This window comes from Pleurodeles waltl, chromosome 6, assembly GCF_031143425.1.
Source record: "Pleurodeles waltl isolate 20211129_DDA chromosome 6, aPleWal1.hap1.20221129, whole genome shotgun sequence".
Classification (NCBI taxonomy): domain Eukaryota; kingdom Metazoa; phylum Chordata; class Amphibia; order Caudata; family Salamandridae; genus Pleurodeles; species Pleurodeles waltl.
In genome coordinates this window covers 1,511,661,776-1,511,682,051 of record NC_090445.1, presented here as the reverse complement: position 1 = coordinate 1,511,682,051, position 20,276 = coordinate 1,511,661,776, and the positions used below count along the sequence as shown (strand labels likewise).

General features: G+C 45.7%; 1 protein-coding gene across 3 annotated transcripts in view; it reads right to left on the bottom strand.

The window, feature by feature from the left end:
* NADK (NAD kinase) overlaps positions 1–20,276 on the bottom strand; it is a 417,957-nt gene that overhangs the window by 365,340 nt on the left and 32,341 nt on the right. Inside the window, exon 1 of one of the 3 annotated variants that reach the window (XM_069241015.1) lies at positions 6,581–6,776. The exons of the other annotated variants lie outside the window; for them this stretch is intronic. The gene's annotated coding sequence lies outside the window, so the exon portion shown is untranslated. Of the gene's footprint in view, positions 1–6,580; positions 6,777–20,276 lie in introns of those variants that run through there. 3 annotated transcript variants of the gene reach the window in all.

The window sequence follows — 20,276 nt, the reverse complement described above, 5'->3', positions numbered from 1 at the left end:
TTAGAAGTTACCACACCTGGAAAAACGTTTGGGAAATACCGTGAGCGTAAACTGACTATTTTATATTTTCATATGTTCAGTTTCACCGTTGGCATTACTGTCATGTATTTAGTTAGAGCTTTTGTGTTTGTAGTTTTGTACCTATTTTATAATTAGTTAGTGGTTTCTTTGTTGTTTATAAAAAACAAAAAAAGTGATGGGGTTGTGTGCGGGGAGGCGCTTGGCTGGCGGTGTGCGTCGGGTGGCGCTTGGCTAGCGGAGTGCGTGGGGTGGTGCTTGGCTGGCGGTGTCCGTGGGGTGGCGCTTGGCTGGCGGTGCCAGCCAAACGCCATTCCACACACTCATCAGCTGGTGTGATTGCTCTATCAGGCATGTGGACGTATGAAAGTGATGGGCCCTTGACTGGCGCGGTGAGTGTTGTAATGTGCTGGGCCCGTGGCTGGCAGCGTGAATGGTCTTGTGATGTCATGTACGAAAGTTGTGTGAATGGACTGTAAAGCGGTTGGTGCCTTGCCGTGGCTTTACATCTCATGAGCTGTGAGTCATTGGTTCAGTTTCTTGGCCTTTCAGTTATTAATAGTGCATTTCACTTTTGTGAAATCTCTTGTTAATAAAATTTGATCTACTGAACCATCACTCACCCTTGTGCCAAATCCAACCAGTATGTGTGGTAAAAACTAAAAAACCTGCTCTGCTGTAATCAGGCATCGCATCACACTTGTGACACGCTAGATGTCTCAGGTGGGACCCCGATGATGAAGGATGCCACCAACTTGGTTGGTGGGTGAGGAGTCTTTTTCACATAACCTGCATGTGTTTCTTTTCACAATTTTAGTGTTTGGCACATCACAGACGTATGTGGACACATCAAAATTATATATTACAAAACTACCTGTGTTTGGGGGGGGAAGGGGCACATATGTTTTTGGTCCTGGGTGCGGCCTTCATCTAGGGAAACCTACCAAACCCAGACATTTTTTTAAACTAGACACCCCAAGGAGCCCAGGGAGATGTGGCTTGCGTGGATCCCCCGACATTTTCTTACCCAGAATACTTTGCAAACCTCAAAATTTGCTTACAAAAACATATTTTTCTGACTTTTCTTTGTACGATCACCGCTCCAGCACAAAATTCCTACTCCCAAGCGTTCCCCTCAGTCTCCCAAGTAAAATGACACCTCACTTGTGTTGGTCCCCAAAGCAGAGTCAGCCTAAAGATGTATAAAAGAATAATATGTGCTTCTCAACTCGCTATGCTATCCCCATAATCTCTACAAGTTTGCAGCCTTTTACTGTTGCAGGCACCTGGCCCCCCCACACAAGTGAGGTATCATTTTTATCAGGAGACTTGGGGGAACTCTGGGTGGAAGGAAATTTGTGGCTCCTCTCAGATTCCAGAACTTTCTGTCACCGAAATGTGAAAAAACGTGTTTTCTAGCCAAATCTTGAGGTTTGCAAAGGATTCTGGGTAACAGGACCTGGTGAGAGCCCCACAAGTCACCCCATCTTGGATTTCCCTTAGGTCTCTAGTTTTCAAAAATGCACAGGTTTGGTAGGTTTCCCTAGGTGCCGGCTGAGCTAGAGGCCAAAATCTACAGGGAGGCACTTTGCAAAAAACACCTCTGTTTTCTGAAGAAAAATGTGATGTGTCCATGTTGTGTTTTGGGGCATTTCCTGTCGCGGGTGCTAGACCTACCCACATAAGTGAGGTATCATTTTTATCGGGAGACTTGGGGGAACGCTGGGTGGAAGGAAATTTGTGGCTCCTCTCAGATTCCAGAACTTTCTGTGACCGTAAGTGAGGAAAACGTGTTTCTTTTAGCCAAATTTTGAAGTTTGCAAAGGATTCTGGGTAACAGACCCTGGTGAGAGCCCCACAAGTCACCCCATCTTGGATTCCCCTAGGTCTCTAGTTTTAAAAAATGCACAGGTTTGGTGGGGTTCCCTAGGTGCCGGCTGAGCTAGAGGCCAAAATCTACAGGTAGGCACTTTGCAAAAAACACCTGTTTTCTGTAGAAAAATGTGATGTGTCCACGTTGTGTTTTGGGGCATATCCTGTCGCAGGCGCTAGGCCTACCCACACAAGTGAGGTATCATTTTTATCGGGAAACTTGGGGGAACGCTGGGTAGCAGGAAATTTGTGGCTCCTCTCAGATTCTAGAACTTTCTGTCACTGAAATGTGAGGAAAACGTGTTTTTTTAGCCAAATTTGGAGCTTTGCAAAGGATTCTGGGTAACAGAACCTGGTGAGAGCCCCACAAGTCACCCCATCTTGGATTGCCCTAGGTCTCTAGTTTTCAAAAATACACAGGTTTGGTAGGTGTCCCTAGGTGCCGGCTGAGCTAGAGGCCAAAATCTACAGGTAGGCACTTTGCAAAAAACACCTCTGTTTTCTGTAGAAAAATGTGATGTCTCCACGTTGTGTTTTGGGGCATTTCCTGTCGCGGGCACTAGGCCCACCCACACAAGTGAGGTACCATTTTTATCGGGAGACTTGTGGGAACATAGAATAGCAAAACAAGTGTTATTGCCCCTTGTCTTTCTCTAAAAAATGTCCTTCGTAATATAAGAGAGTGTGTAAAAAAGACGTCTATTTGAGAAATGTCCTGTAATTCACATGCTAGTATAGGCACCCCGGAATTCAGAGATGTGCAAATAACCACTGCTCCTCAACACCTTATCTTGTGCCCATTTGGGAAATACAAAGGTTTTCTTGATAGCTATTTTTCACTCTTTATATTTCAGCAAATGAATTGCTGTATACCCGGTATAGATTGAAAACCCACTGCAGGGTGCAGCTCATTTATTGGCTCTGGGTACCTAGGGTACTTGAGGAACCTACAAGCCCTATATACCCCCTCAACCAGAAGAGTCCAGCAGACGTAATGGTATATTGCTTTCAAAAATCTGACATTGCAGGAAAAAGTTACAGAGTAAAACGTAGAGAAAAATTGCTGTTTTTTTACCTCAATTTCAATATTTGTTTATTTCAGTTGTTATTTTCTGTAGCAAACCCTTGTAGGATCTACACAAATTAACCCTTGCTGAATTCAGAATTTTGTCTACTTTTCAGACATGTTTAGGTTTCTGGGATCCAGCATTGGTTTCACGCCCATTTCTGTCACCGACTGGAAGGAGGCTGAAAGCACAAACAATTGTAAAAATGGGGTATGTCCCAGTAAAATGCCACAATTGTGTTGAAAATTGGGTTTTCTGATTCAAGTCTGCCTGTTCCTGAAAGCTCGGAAGCTGGTGATTGTAGCACCGCAAACCCTTTGTTGAATCCATTTTCAGGGAAAAACCACAAGCCTTCTTCTGCAGCCCCTTTTTCTATTTTTTTTTTTTTTTTTTTTTTTTAAACAAAATTTTCACTGTATTTTGGCTAATTTTTGGGCCTCCTTCAGGGGAACCCACAAGTCTGGGTACCTCTAAAATCCCTAGGATGTTGGAAAAAAAGGCCGCAAATTTGGCGTGGGTAGCTTATGTGGACAAAAAGTTATGAGGGCCTAAGCAAGAACTATTCCAAATAGTCAAAAAAAGGCCTGGCACAGGAGGGGGAAATGGCCTGGCAGCGAAGGAGTTAACTAAAGCACTTCCATTTACCTTTTTCCTCTATCTTAAAACATATACAATTATCATATATACCTTTATCAGAAATAAACTTTTGGCATCAGAATGTGATGCTCAAAACACCATAACAAAAATATAATTTGAGATGGCTTGGAAGTGAAAGGAAGGAGGGACTTGGGAGTAAAAATGGAGATGACAACTGGCGTAGTAACGGTGTTAAGGGCCCTGGAGTAAGAAAGGAAAATGATTGACTGCAATTTCAGTAGGAAAATTCAGCAGTAATTAGGGTTGAGTGAGGCCCTTAGGTCTTCTAGGCCCCAGTGCCATTGCATCTGTTGCTCCATTGATAACTAGGCCTCAGGAGAGAAAGCCGTGGGGCGGAAAAAGAGAAGCGAAAGGAATACAACAGACAAAATGAAGAAAGAGAAGCAGTTGCAAATAAATAAAAGAAAGAAGGGAAAGAAATAACGAGAAAATTAAAACACGACTAAGAGAAGAAATAGACCAAATGTGTGGGACAAGAGAGAAAATGGAAGGAAGCTACAGAACAAATGATAAAAGAGGAAAAAATAATGAAAGAAGTATGAAAAAAAAGTGAAAAGTGAACATTAGCAAAAAAAGAGAGATGGTAAGAGAAACAAGCATTGAAAGAACCAGGGCATCTATGTACAGACACATTTCCCACAGAATGGGAAAACCACTTTGACATTTTGGGACCTGACAAGTAACTTGTGGCTTCCACATACAGATGGGGGAAGTAAAGGGATTTATAGTAAAACGTGAATTGACAGAAAAAGATAAGAAAAACACCAGAGAAAGGAAGAACGAAAGACCTAAAAAAAAAGTGAAGAGATACATACCGAGTCAAAGGAAAGAGTAAAAAAAAAAAAAAATATATATAAAGGGAAGAGAAAAGAAATAGTGAAAGAATTAATACTTAATGAAGAAAAAGAGAGGAACAAAACATGGAAAGAAATAACCAAGTTTTCGAGAGTGTGAAAGAGGAGGTAGCAAGAGAAAGAGGGATATTAAAGTAAAAAAAAAAGGGAGAGGAGTAGAAATAAACAGTTGAAAGAAAGAGCGAATCTGTTGAATGTGGAAAGAGAAAAGTGGGGAAGAAAACATTGAGAGTAAACCGAGTAAAATGAGATAGATGAAACAGACCCTCCCAAATAAAGATGGCAAATAAGAATAGATTTAATTGGCTCCCCCACGTCCTCAAACAGAGGTCAGTGTGGAACAGCAGAGAGGCACTGCAAAATATCAGGAGGTGAATTAGCAGAGTTGTATGTGAACCCAAATACAACAATATTGGGGCGCTTCAGATCTGGCTTGGGGGTATAGACAGAGCTGTGTCCCGGCCCGTGCTGAAATAACAGAAAGGCAGCGGGTGAGGAATGAGAAATGGAGCACCACGTAATTCCTGGTATTGGAATAATGGGGCGCTGCAGGTTAGAGTTGAGGTGCACTGACAGAGATGTATGTGAGCTGGCAGACAGTGTGTCTGGGGTTCCTGACACTGGCACAGATGCGGGTTTGGAGTGTGTGAACGGAGGTGCAGTGATAGAGCCGGGCCAAAGGTCCCAGCACTGGAGCAATAGAGTGGACTGACTGTAAGAATTGAGGTACTCTGGCAGACAGCATGAAAAGGGTTGCTGGCACCAGCATGGCTGAGTACTTGGAGTGTGTGAACTGAGATAAACTGATGGAGCTGTGAATGGGATCCCAGTATGGACTAGAAGTAGGCACTGTCACTGAGGATTGCGGAGCCCTGGTAGAGCTGGTTGCCTAGGTTATAAGAAATTACAAGCGATCCTCTGCCCTTCCTCTCAGCACACAGGCAGGCACACCTGGTAAAGAAAATACAAGCCAATGAAGGGCAGGAGCCAGGCAGCTGAGAGAGGGTGCAGGGAGCCCATAAAGACCAAATGTGACCAAGATAATAGACTGATTTATAGCCTTGTTTACAGCTAAGCTCAGAGGAAGAATGCCCTGCAAATGAAAAAAGAAGCTTCCCTGGGCATGAGCAGGAAACAAAGTAAAAGAAAACGCCCCTACAGCCCAGATAAACAGGACAAAGTGTAATTATACAGTCGTTGGTTCCTGCTCCCACACTGAAGTAGGAGGGAGAAAGAGGCATGACTGACCACTAGCAAGGAAGGATTTCTAAATGTCACTGAAACTAACAAATGAAATAGCTGGAAGCCCACATGAACAAGTATACAAGTGGTGTACACTTACACTCGACATAAAAAGGCAGAGAAAGCCTGCTTGGGTGGTGTAGATTTTCAAGTGACTGGTATTTTTTAATTCTTTGAAAATGTTTTAATTATGCCGAAAATGAATTAATTATCTAAAAACGAATAATGATGGTTTGTAGTACCAATTGTTTTGTATTGTTTTATTCACGTTGTCTAATGATATTACTAGTTTTATATTGCAACCATTTTAACGATGTGTGCAATTAATAATTACTTAGTTATTAACAACTCATTCCCCAAGTTCACTCAAAATCAGATCTAGCTCTTGCCGTTATCACTAATTTACTATGCTTTAAAATGTGCATCTCTGTTGGAAAATTACTTTAATTCGACTTTGCTTCTCTCGATCGTGCACCCGACCAACTTTGCTTGGCAATGGCCGATTTAAAAAAAATAGCAAGAAATCCTGCTGAGAAGTACTAAGCACAGACGTGTTTGAAGCATAACAATCACGTTGGCATGCGAGTGGTTCACACTTCCACTACTGTGGATAACATATACATGACAAGGAGAATAATAAACACACGCCCATTCAATCTCAGGTGACATACTCTCACTTGACACTGCCAGCAAGAGCCAGTATAATCATCACAGACAAAATAGCCTCATACTCAGCACAGAAATGCGTTTATGCATGATCACCAAAACAGAGTTAAAGGCTGAGGGCTGTTTTTTCGTGTATACCTATATTCCAGTATCTACATATCAAACCTCTCGAATCAGCCGGTAGATTCCCGATGCGGTCCTTACCTGCTGTTTCCGACTGAAAATGTCATATATCCATGTGCCTTTATCTTGCTTCCGACCTCATCTCACTTTAATAAGTGAAACCTATTAGTACGTTTTAAACTATCTTGACAAGCAAAAGAGAAATAAAACCATACGGGCATTTGAGGTTGCTCTTCTCACAGAGCCCTGTGATTGGTTAGGAAAAATGGCCCGCCTTGAGATAGAAGGTCCATCCACCTACTAAGCAGCCATGCTGCACCGGAAGAGGCTGCTTCTGACAGTGCACCGGAAGTAACCTCTTCGCTGCTCTGGAAGATAAGGAGTTGCCACACGTGAGACGTTCACGCAACCGGCTGTGAGGGAGGGGCGCGCGAGTAGATTGCTTACACGGCGAAATATGCCGTCTGGGAAGATGAGAGAAAGCAGGCATTGTGGCAGAGTTTGATCTGTGTAGGGGAGTGGGCTTCTTATTGTTAGGTGGGGGGGGGGGGGGAGGGTAACAGAGCTCACAACGAGGACAGACGCGTCCTCCTAGGACACGACGATTATAACGTGGGCGAGGGCAGTGTCTTAGGGAGGGGACTCTCCATGGACGCTGCTGCTGTGTAGGCGTGTTGGTAACTTTAACCTTGCCTCAATACTCACTTCATTTAATTTTAGTAAAAAAATTTTTTTAATGCATACACTCCGTGTAGGAAAACCTTGAATGGTGGTTTAGTGAAAATATTGGAGGCGCTAAATTTTTCCACTAACCTACATGTATTTATTTCTGCGATTTTTATATAGCACGGACCTTACCCAAGGGTGTCGTGGCGCTTTACAATAGAACAAAGACGTTACAAGAGAAATTGCGAGTAACGCGGTAGTAGTAAACAAAATGTATAGCTCTTTTGGTTACTCATGGCGAGTTACTTATTTACATCGTACCTATTAACCCCTCTGCTGCCAGGCCTTTTCCCCTCCTGTGCTGAGCCTTTTTTTTGGCTATTTGGGGCAGTTCGCGCTTAGGCCCTCATAACTTTTTCTCCACATACGCTATACATGCCAAATGTGCGTCTTTTTTTCCCAACACCCTAGGGATTCTAGAGGTACTCAGATTTTGTGGGTTCCCCTTAAGGAGACTAAGAAATTAGTCAAAATACAACAACAATTTAGTTTTTTTTAAAACAATGGAAAAAAGGGCTACAGAAGAAGGCTTGTGATCTTTTCCCTGCAAATGGCATCAACAAAGGGTTTGCTGTGGTAAAATCACCATCTTCCCAGCTTTCAGGAACAGGCAGACTTGAATTAGAATACCCAATTTTTCAACACAATATTGACATTTTACTGGGACATACCCTGTTTTTAGTATTTTTTTTGTGCTTTCAGCCTCCTTCCAGTTAGTGACAGAAATGGGTGAGAAACCAATGCTGGATCCCAGAAAGCTAAACATTTCTGAAAAGTAGACAACATTCTAAATTCAGCAAGGGGACGTTTGTGTAGATCCTACAAGTGTTTCCTACAGAAACTAACAGCTGAAATAAGAATATTGAAATAGAGGTGATAAAACCAGCCATTTTTCTCCACGTTTTACTCTGTAACTTTTTCCTGCGATGTCAGATTTTTGAAAGCAATATACCATTATGTCTGCTGGACTCATCTGGTTGCAGGGATATATAGGGCTTGTAGGTTCATCAAGAACTCTAGGTACCCAGAGCCAATAAATGAGCTGCACCTTGCAATGGGTTTTCATTCTATACCGGGTATACAGCAATTAATTTGCTGAAATATAAAAAGAAAAATGGGTATCAAGAAAACCTTTGTATTTCCAAAATGGCCACAAGATAAGGTGTTGAGAAGCAGTGGTTATTTGCACATCTCTGAATTCAGGGATGCACATACTAGCATGTGAATTACAGGGCATTTCTCAAATAGACGTCTTTTTTTACACACTGTCTTACATTTGGAAAGAAAAAATATAGAGAAAAACAAGGTGTAATAACACTTGGTTTGCTATTCTGTGTTTCCCCCAAGCCTCACGATAAAAATGGTACCTCACTTGCATGGGTAGGCCTAGCGCCTGCGACAGGAAATGCCCCAAAACACAATGTGGACACATCACATTTTCAGAAAGAAAACAGCTGTTTTTTTGCAAAGTGCCTAGCTGTGGATTTTTGCCTTTAGCTCAGCCGGCACCTAGGGAAACCTATAGAACCTGTGCAGTTTTGAAAACTAGACACCTAGGGGAATCCAAGATGGGGTGACTTGTGGGGTTCTGACCAGATTCTGTTACCCAGAATCCTTGGAAACCTCTAAATTTGTTCAAAAAACACTTTTATCTCTCATTTTGGTGGCAGAAAGTTCTGGAATCAGAGAAGAGCCACAAATTTCCTTCCACCCAGCATTCTGCCAAGTCTTCCAATAAAAATGGTACCTCACTTTTGTGGGTAGGCCTACTGCCCGCAAAAGGGAATGCCCCAAAACACTATCTGGACATATCCAAATTATCAAATACAAAACTACCTGTTTTTGCGGGGGGCACCTGCGTTTTTGGTCCTGGGCTCAGCAGATATCTAGGGAAACCTACCAAACCCAGACATTTCTGACAACTAGACATCCGAGGGAGTCCAGGGAGGTATGACTTGGGTGGATCCACCAATGTTTTCTTACCCAGAATCCTCAGCAAACCACAAACTTAGCTAAAAAATCACATCTTTCCCACATTTCTGTGTGAGATCACCTCACTGGGACAAATTTCATACCACCCAACGTTCCCCTCAGTATCCTGGTAAAAATGATACCTCATTTGTGTAGGTGGGCCAAGTGCTTGTGACAGGGAAGAGCCAAAGAGCCAAAAACATGTCGAAATTGAGGGGGAACCAAAGCGGGTCCAAAAGGGCAGTTTGAAAAAAACATTTTTAGGCTGACAAGTGCAGCAGAATTTTTATCGGTATAGATGAGACAATGCTGGGTGGTAGGAATTTTGTGGATTCCTGCAGATTCCGGAAGGTTCCGTCACAAAAATGTGTGATTTCCAGCAAAGTTGGAGGTTTACAGTGCATTGTGGGTAAGAAAATGGTGCGGGTGTATGTGAAACACACCACCCTGGAATCACCCAGATGTTTAGTTTTCAGATGTGTCTAGGTCTTGTGGATTTTTCTACATGGCAGCGTCCCAAAGTCCATAAGATGTTTTAGTGGGTGGGGGAGAGCTGAAAGACTGTTACCCCCTTCAGTTGGGGTGGGGGCATAATCAGGCCCATACTGGTTGGTAGCCCCCACCCCACTATTTTTTTATTTTTATTCCCTGGCATCTAGTAGACTTTCTGCCCCCTGGGGTGTGGATCAGGGGTAATTGCCCCATCTGCCCAGTGGTGGGCAGAACAAATTTGGCCCCATTTATTTGGCGTGGGTGTATGGCCATACCCCCACCCTCTTATTTTGGGGGAAAAAAACTTTTCTGGTCTCTGTTGGGCTTTCTGCCCCCCAACCCCATTGGGGGCCGATGGGCCTTCCAAAATAGGCCACTCTGCCCCCAACAGGGGCGGATATGGCCAACAGTAATGTGCGACCCTTGCGTGAAATTGGCTATAAAAAAAAAAGTGCCTAGTGGTTTATTGGCCTAACAGAAATCAGCCGATCTGCCCCAAGGGGGCCAGAAATGGTCTAAATACAATTTGCCCCCCAGGAGAGCGACCCTTGCTTAAGGGGTCGCTCCCCACCTCTAAAAACAAAAAAATTATCCCTGGCGCCTAGAGGTTTCTGCCCCTGGGGGGGCAGAAATGGCCTAAAATAAATCACTCCCCACCACCCCAGGAAGTGACCCTTGCCTAAGGGGTCACTCCCCTTCCGTGAATTCGCCGTCAAAAAACAACTCCCTGGTGTCTAGTGGTTTGCCTAACAAAAATCAGCCAATCCGGGGCAGAAATGGCCTAAATATAATTTGCCCCCTAGGGGAGCGTCCCTTGCCTAAGTGGTCGCTCCCTACCTCTGGGGAAAAAAAATGATCCCTGTTGCCTAGAGGTTTCTGCCTCTCCCTGGGGGCAGAAAAGTCCTTGAAAAAAATTGGCCCCCTGGGGAGCGACCCTTGCCCAAGGGGTCGCTCTCCTTATGCCAAATTCATTTTTATAAAAAAATCCCTGGTGTCTAGTGGGCATTTCAGAAGCCGGATGCTCTGGGAGACTTCAAAGGGAAGGACATTTGTTTCCTTCCCTTTGAAGCCTCTCAGGCCCCCAACACATGATCGGAAGAGAAATGTTTTGCGATAGGGAAGTGGCCTCTGATTAGGTCGTCATCAGATGTCACTGGAGGGTGGTAGGGGTGGAAGGGGGAAGGGCTTTCCCTTCCACCTCTCCCTTCAAGCTCCAGGCCGAGGACGTAATGGTTACATCCTCGGCACAGGAGCACTGTGCCGGTGGACGTAACCTTTACGTCCCCGGCACAGAAGGCGTTAATTACATAAAATATATTTATAGAAATTACAAAGTAGATACAAGGTTACACAGAAGAATACTACATAATTGCCAAATTAAATCAGAGATAACTTAAAATAGGGCACTTAAATAACTGAGTTATAGCTCTTAGGGATATGCCAGTACAGGTGGCGGTAAAGGCCTAGTATGGTTCTTGATGAGTGGTGTTATTGTGAAAAATAACTTAGGTAGAGAAAGGTTTTGCGGTCTGTTTCTAAGGAGGTGGTGTTGTGAAGGTTGCTAGGCAATGAGTTAGAGTTTCTAGTTGCACTACCTGAGTAAGACTGCACCATGAGTCGTTCCCTTTTGAAAGTAGGGAATTTGAGCAGCAGTTTTTCAGCATTTCCTGAGGGTCTAGAGCAGAGGTCTTCAAACTGGGGAGCCTCAAGTGATCCCGGGGGGGGGGGGGGTGCCAGGCTCCAGCTAAAAGAAGCATTACACAGATAAGTGTCTTTTTTCAAGCAGAAACTTGTTATTGAACTTTTAAAAAGGTAACAGTACTTAACTGCAATGTTTAAATACGTCTGGACATATTTAAACACTGCCATCTTTATAAAATAATTGTGACAAATTCTGAGGTGGGGCCCAATGATTTTTATTTTGAACTGGGAGGGGGGGGGGGGCGCAGCATTAAAAAGTTTGGAGACCACTGGTCTAGAGCCACCAGATAACTTGAGTTTGTTTGCTAGGTAATGAAGGGTGGAAGTGTGAATGGCTTCAGTAGGAAGCCAACGAAGAGTTATCAACTTAGGTGTGATATGGACACTGGAAACCCCAAAATTGAGGGTCAAAGTTTGGCAGTGAAAAGGGTTGGACTCCTAAAGGGCGGAGCTTGAAACACAGAGTTTGACAGTCAACTGATACATTTATTTTATTTTTAAATCCCCAAAAGCATTGGCAACAAGGACATGTGTGACAGTAATATGTTCTTGATTACTTAACTGTTCTGAAAAGTGCTGCATTTTAAAATATCTTACTGAGTAATCACACCTCTGGCAGAGATCATTGTGTGCTCATCCATTTTGAGGGAATAATAATAATAATAGGAGTAACCTAACTAAATGGATTGACATATTTATGGGAGAGTTTAGTGTTTTGTCCAGTCACAGTTTTGACTCATTAAGTAGCACAGAGCGATAATGTGCCTGCTTCAAATCACACCATGTAACATGAAGATCAGACTTGTATTTTATTTAGATGGGTAAGTGGGCCACTGCTTTTGACACAGAGATCAGAGCAGCAGCAGTGTGCAGTATCATGGATTGCCTAGAGTCTGCCCGAATGCTCCTCTTGTCATCCCAGGCTGGGCACAGCCTCTGGAACTGCTTGGGGTCCAGATCAGGCCACACCACAGGGGCTTCTTGGGGGCCAAGAACACAGTAAAAGAGGGGAGTGGATGGGACTGCTTCTGCTCAGTGGCCATGAGTTGTTCTGCTGGCGGGCCTAGTGTGTGTGAAGATCAGGGAGAGGCCTGCAAATAGCTGCAGCGGGAGTCTTCTTGGGGTGTTGGGCCAGGCCCGTCCAGGCAGACACAGATTGACTACTCGCCCTCGGGTCAGCGTGTAAGGAAGATTGCAACACCCTGAGGCCTGGCACAGCCATAGCAGATGTGAGGAGGGGTGGGATCAGCAGGCCTTCCCCCTTAGTGTGCGGTGCTGCCCTGTGTGCTTAACCGGACACCTTGTGCCACCCGTGGGTGATAAAGGAGGCCCCATGGACTGCTGATTGGGACACACCACCTTTAATACTGCACATTGCAGGGACAGGACCAAGCTTTGCCCAGTATGTACCGTGCATGCCATGGTGCCTCTTGTGTGCAGCTAGAGGAAGCCCTGGGAAAGCTTGATCAGACTTTATATCTCTTGGGACATGGGCTCCTGTGGGCTAGTAGCTGTGACTGCTTCTTTCTCTCCCATTTCGGCGGTACTTGCATGAAGATTAGTGGAGGTACTGCTGACTGGGCCCAGGAAGCTCTTCTTGATACATGCTGTCCTTGGGGATGCCAGGAGCAGATTGGACCACCCTGAATCACTCACTTCACCCCTGTTTGTCACTGCTCCCTCCGGAGACCTTTCTTTGTGAATACACAAGTTTGGGAGACGCCATAGGCAGAACAGTAGCCAGGTGGTGGGATTGCCTGAAGGTACGCAGGGTAGTGACCTCGCAGCATACCTTAAACATTGGCTCGCCCTATGATAATTTGACCCCCTTCTTTACATTGGAACGAGCGCATAGGGTGCCGACGAGCCTGCTGGCACCAGGTTGTCGACCTTGCCCACTTGTGGGTCGGTTACTCCACTATAGGGACAGAGATATTATCCTGCAAAAAGGGCAAAATGGGGAGGGGTAGTCTCTTTTTGGTGGCTAATAGTACTGTGTTGGTGTTCCCAGACTTCACTGCCCCAGAGCAGTCCAAACAATCTTCTTTCCTGGAATTTAAGAAGGCCCTCCACTACGTAGGACTGCAATACTCCCTGATGTTTCCTGCAAAACTCCTGGTAACCCTTGATGGCATAATGCACTTTTGGGATGATCCCGGAATAGTTTGGGTCAGGCGGGAAACCCTTCCGACAACTTCCCGGTGTAGAGCAAAGAGATGTTCCAGAGTAACTTCACGTAGTAGGACATTGAAGAGACCATCCCTGTCACAAACCGAATGGGAACGGGCCTCCGCTCTAGGCAGCGGCTGAGATTGCGACCCTACAGTGGTCAGTGTCAGGAACTGGAATGCCCTCCCAATGTACATCTGTACATTCAGGGTCAGAGTCTCCATAAGTTGGTACCACTGGCCTGCAATGGTAATGCTAAAATCCAAGGATGACCTGATTTGATGCACATTATCACTGACATATTGGTATGTCATGGCCTTGTTGGTGGGAGGAGGGGGGGATGCTGGATCGGGGAGACCCCCCATTTAAGTTGATGGAGGAGGTTGTTGCCTTGGGGTTATTCAGGTGAGCAGCTTTAAGAGGGTCTTTCTTCTTTATCCTTTTGGGGTCTGGGGCCAGAGCAGCGCTGAAGCCTGGCATGGACTAAGCTGGCTGCTTGGACAGCAAAGATGTTGCGGGCTGAGTCAAGGCCAGTTAGGTGTCTTTGTTTATACAACACAGACTGACCCTCCCTAGCTAGACCTTGCCAGGTGACTGGAGTAGACTCTCAGAGGACGATGTTTGCAAAATCTAAGTTTTGGTGGCTGTTGTTCGGCTGCTCTTAGGATAGGGAGTTTATTGTTGGGCGTTGTTATTATTTCTTGCTGGGATTGCTTTGTACGCCAAGGGTTGACCTCACACACCCCATGACCTAATGGCAGACCAACATCACACACTGAAATTTCTGTCTTGGAACATCTGGGGGATGGGCTCGGCCACCAGACGTCACAACATCCATAGGTACCTAAAGTGGCAAGGGGTTCAAGTGGTATATGCTTTAAGAAACGCACCTCATATAGGAGGAAGTAGATCTCCTGTGCCGCAGATGGCAGGGCCAGTTGTTTGCCACCTCCTACTCTGCTTTTGCCTAAGGGACATTGATCTGGGTCTGGGGAGGGACTCTGTTTGACCCATCCACACTCAATAGATAAAGAGGGTTGTTATGTCCTGATCAAGAGTAGGTACTGGGCTAGACTATAACCCTGGGAAGCATTTGTGCTCCCAATCAAGATCAGTTTACTTTTTTTCCACTCCCTTTTGACACCCCCACCCCTCTCCCGCAGCAAAGCTAGTGATGGACGACCTCCTGTTAGGTGAGGATTTTAATTGCGTAGGAGAAGTATTTCTGGATCTCTGTATTCTTCCTTTGCCAGGCCCACCCGCTTATAAGATTGCGGAGGGCCTTAGAGGCTGGCTGGGGCACTGGGATTTTGTAGGAAAGTACCATCTTGCCTGGCATGTTACCCCCATATTTCACTGTATATATGTTGTTTTAGTTGTATGTGTCACTGGGACCCTGCCAGCCAGGGCCCCAGTGCTCATAAGTGTGCCCTGTATGTGTTACCTGTGTTATGACTAACTGTCTCACTGAGGCTCTGCTAATCAGAACCTCAGTGGTTATGCTCTCTCATTTCTTTCCAAATTGTCACTAACAGGCTAGTGACCAATTTTACCAATTTACATTGGCATACTGGAACACCCTTATAATTCCCTAGTATATGGTACTAAGGTACCCAGGGTATTGGGGTTCCAGGAGATCCCTATGGGCTGCAGCGTTTCTTTTGCCACCCATAGGGAGCTCTGACAATTCTTACACAGGTCTGCCACTGCAGCCTGAGTGAAATAACGTCCACGTTATTTCACAGCCATTTTACACTGCACTTAAGTAACTTATAAGTCACCTATATGTCTAACCATTACCTGGTAAAGGTTGGGTGCTAAGTTACTTAGTGTGTGGGCACCCTGGCACTAGCCAAGGTGCCCCCACATTGTTCAGGGCCAATTCCCCGGACTTTGTGAATGCGGGGACACCATTACACGCGTGCACTACATATAGGTCACTACCTATGTGTAGCTTCACAATGGTAACTCCGAATATGGCCATGTAACATGTCTAAGATCATGGAATTGCCCCACCAATGCCATCCTGGTATTGGGGAGACAATCCCATGATTCCCCGGGTCTCTAGCACAGACCCGGGTACTGCCAAACTGCCTTTCCCGGGGTTTCACTGCAGCTGCTGCTGCTCCCAACCCCTTAGACAGATTTCTGCCCTCCTGGGGTCCAGCCAGGCTTGGCCCAGGAAGGCAGAACAAAGGACTTCCTCAGAGAGAGGGTGTTACACCCGCTCCCTTTGGAATAAGGTGTCAGGGCTGGGGAGGAGTAGCCTCCCCCAGCCTCTGGAAATGCTTTGATGGGCACAGATGGTGCCCATCTCTGCATAAGCCAGACTACACCGGTTCAGGGATCCCCCAGCCCTGCTCTGGCGAGAAACTGGACAAAGGAAAGGGGAGTGACCACTCCCCTGACCTGCACCTCCCCTGGGGGGTGCCCAGAGCTCCTCCAGTGTGCTCCAGACCTCTGCCATCTTGGAAACAGAGGTGCTGCTGGCACACTGGACTGCTCTGAGTGGCCAGGGCCAGCAGGTGACGTCAGAGACTCCTTCTGATAGGCTCCTTCAGGTGTTGCTAGCCTATCCTCTCTCCTAAGTAGCCAAACCCTCTTTTCTGGCTATTTAGGGTCTCTGCTTTGGGGAATTCCTTAGATAACGAATGCAAGAGCTCATCAGAGTTCCTCTGCATCTCTCTCTTCACCTTCTGCCAAGGAATCGACTGCTGACCGCGCTGGAAGCCTGCAAAACTGCAACTAAGTAGCAACGACGACTACTGCGACACTGTAACGCTGATCCAGCCGCCTTCTCGACTGTTTTCCTGGTGGTGCATGCTGTGGGGGTAGTCTGCCTCCTCTCTGCACTAGAAGCTCCGAAGAAATCTCCTGTGGGTCGACGGAATCTTCCCCCTGCAACCGCAGGCACCAAAGAACTGCATCACCGGTCCTCTGGGTCTCCTCTCAGCACGACAAGCGAGGTCCCTTGAACTCAGCAACTCTGTCCAAGTGACTCCCACAGTCCAGTGACTCTTCAGTCCAAGTTTGGTGGAGGTAAGTCCTTGCCTCCCCACGCCAGACTGCATTGCTGGGAACCGCGTGTTTTGCAGCTACTCCGGCTCCTGTGCACTCCACGAAGATTTCCTTTGTGCACAGCCAAGCCTGGGTCCACGGCACTCTAACCTGCATTGCACAACCTCCTGAGTTGTCCTCCGGCGGCGTGGGACTCTCTTGTGCAACTTCGGGTGAGCACTGTTTCACTCCACTTCGTAGTGCCTGTGCCGGCACTTCTGCAGGTGCTGCCTGCTTCTGAGAGGGCTCCTTGTCTTGCTGGGCGCCCCCTCTGTCCCCTGACGCAATTGGTGACATCCTGGTCCCTCCTGGGCCACAGCAGCATCCAAAAACCCTAACCGCGGGCTTTGCAGCTAGCAAGGCTTGTTTGCGGTCTTTCTGTGGGAAAACACTTCTGCACGACTCTTCACGACGTGGGACATCCATCCTCCAAAGGGGAAGTTTCTAGCCCTTGTCGTTTGTGCAGAATCCTCAGCTTCTACCATCCGGTGGCAGCTTCTTTGCATCCACAGCTGCCATTTCCTGGGCATCTGCCCACTCCCGACTTGATCGTGACTTTTGGACTTGGTCCCCTTGTTCCACAGGTACCCTCGTCTGGAAATCCATTGTTGTTGCATTGCTGGTCTTTCCTGCAGAATTCCCCTATCACGACTTCTGTGCTCTTTGGGGAACTTAGGTGCACTTTGCACCCACTTTTCAGGGTCTTGAGGTGGGCTATGTTACTAACCCTCACTGTTTTCTTACAGTCCCAGCAACCCTCTACAAGGTCACATAGGTTTGGGGTCCATTCGTGGTTCGCATTCCACTTCTAGAGTATATGGTTTGTGTTGCCCCTATCCCTATGTGCCCCCATTGCATTCTATTGTGACTATACATTGTTTGCACTGTTTTCTATTGCTATTACTGCATATTTTGGTATTGTGTACATATATCTTGTGTATATCTGCTATCCTCATACTGAGGGTACTCACTGAGATACTTTGGCATATTGTCATAAAAATAAAGTACCTTTATTTTTAGTATATCTGTGTATTGTGTTTTCTTATGATATTGTGCATATGACACTAGTGGTACTGTAGGAGCTTCACTCGTCTCCTAGTTCAGCCTAAGCTGCTCTGCTAAGCTACCTTTTCTATCAGCCTAAGCTGCTAGACACCCCTATACACTAATAAGGGATACCTGGGCCTGGTGCAAGGTGTAAGTACCCCTTGGTACTCACTACAAGCCAGTCCAGCCTCCTACATTGGTTGTGCAGCGGTGGGATAAGTACTTTGCAACTACTTACCACTATTGTCATTGTACTTTTCATAAGAGAAAAATATACAAAACAATTTCAGTGTATGTACACCTAACCAAAATGTTTTGCTTTTCTTCTCTCACTTCTTTGCTAAGTGCTGAAAAGTACCTCTAAAACTTTCAAAAAGTTCTTAAAAAGTTTTTTTTCTGTCCTTTAAAAAGTTCTAAAAACTTTTTCTTTCTTTTTCTATCCCTTAAACACTTTCTATAATGTCTGGCACAGGCCAAATGTTGATCTGTCCAAGACTGCTTATGGTCACCTTAGCTGGAAGGCAGCAAGGAGTCTCTGTGTAGAAAGAGGTTTAGGGGTAGGGAAGAACCCCTCTAGAGAACTATTAGTTAACATGCTAGTTGAACAAGACAAGACTTTTGTTGGTACTTCTGGTGAGAAATTAGCTGATGGTTCCCACTCTGGGGCACCCCTAGCAAAAGAGACGGGAGGGAATCTTTCCAACCTGCCCCTTAGCAAGCCACCTAGCATAGCTGGTACTGATGTGAATTCACATCACAGTAAGAGTGTTGTCTCACATCACAGTAATAGTGTTGTTTCTCATCACAGTAGAAGTATCACTTCTGTAGGCCAGAATGTTAGTGTGATATCTGTTAGGGCCAGGTCTCCTCCTGTTCATTCTCACCATTCTTCTGTTTCAAGACATGCCCTACCCACCCACCCTGATGACAGAGTGTTAGAAAGGGAGCTCAATAGATTGAGAGTGGAACAATCCAGGCTGAAGCTCAAGAAGCAACAGCTGGATTTAGATAGGCAGTCCTTAGAGATAGAAAGAGGAAGACAGAAATTGGGTTTAGAAACCCATGGTGGCAGCAGCAGTATTCCAAATAGTCATCCTGCAAAAGAGCATGATTCTAGGAATCTGCACAAGATAGTTCCCCCTTATAAGGAGGGGGATGACATTAACAAGTGGTTTGCTGCACTTGAGAGGGCCTGTGTTGTACAGGATGTCCCTCAAAGGCAGTGGGCTGCTATCCTATGGCTATCTTTCAGTGGAAAGGGTAGGGATAGGCTCCTTACTGTAAAAGAAAGTAAGGCCAATGATTTCAAAGTTCTTAAGAATGCACTCCTAGATGGTTATGGCTTAACCACTGAACAGTACAGGATGAAGTTCAGAGAAACCAAAAAGGAGTCTTCACAAGACTGGGTAGACTTTGTTGACCATTCAGTGAAGGCCTTGGAGGGGTGGTTACATGGCAGTAAAGTTGCTGACTATGAAAGCCCGTATAACTTAATCCTGAGAGAGCATATTCTTAATAATTGTGTGTCTGATTTGTTGCACCAGTACCTGGTGGACTCTGATCTGACCTCTCCCCAAGAATTGGGAAAGAAGGCAGACAAATGGGTCAGAACAAGGGTGAACAGAAAAGTTCATACAGGGGGTGACAAAGATGGCAAGAAGAAGGATGGTAAGTCTTCTGACAAGGGTGGGGACAAATCTAAAAATGAGTCTTCATCAGGCCCACAAAAACACTCTGGTGGGGGTGGTGGGCCCAAATCCTCTTCAAATCAAAACAAAGAAAAGAAACCATGGTGCTATTTATGTAAAATAAAAGGCCATTGGACAACAGATCCCAGTTGTCCAAAGAAAAGCACCAAGCCTCCTACCACTACAACCCCTGCTGCTACACCTAGTGCCCCTAGTAATAGCAGTGGTGGTGGGAGCAAACCTACTAATAACCAATCCAAGGGAGTAGCTGGGCTCACCTTTGGTAATTTAGTTGGGGTTGGTCTTGTTAGGGAGACCACAGAGGCTGTGTTAGTCTCTGAGGGGGCTATTGATTTAGCCACCTTGGTTGCTTGTCCCCTTAATATGGATAACTACAAGCAACTACCCCTAATAAATGGTGTTGAGGTTCAGACCTACAGGGACACAGGTGCCAGTGTTATCATGGTAATAGAGAAACTGGTCCACCCTGAACAACACCTACTTGGTCACCAGTACCAAGTAACCGATGCTCATAACAACACACTTAGCTACCCCATGGCTGTTGTAAATCTCAACTGGGGGGGGGGGGTTTACTGGTCCAAAGAAAGTTGTGGTTGCCTCAGATTTACCTGTAGACTGTCTACTAGGAAATGATTTAGAGACATCAGCTTGGTCAGATGTGGAGTTGGAGGCTCATGCAGCAATGCTGGGCATTCCAGGGCATATTTTTGCTTTAACCAGGGCTCAGGCCAAAAAGCTAAAAGGACAGGGTGACTTGGATCCTGGAAGAATGGACCGAGTGCTCCCTAAAGCTAGGGCTAGTAGAAGTAAATCACTACCTACTATCCCTCCCTCTACAGTGGATTCTGCTTCTGAGGAAGAAGAATTTCCACCCTGTGCAGAACCTACACCAGAGGAGCTGGAAG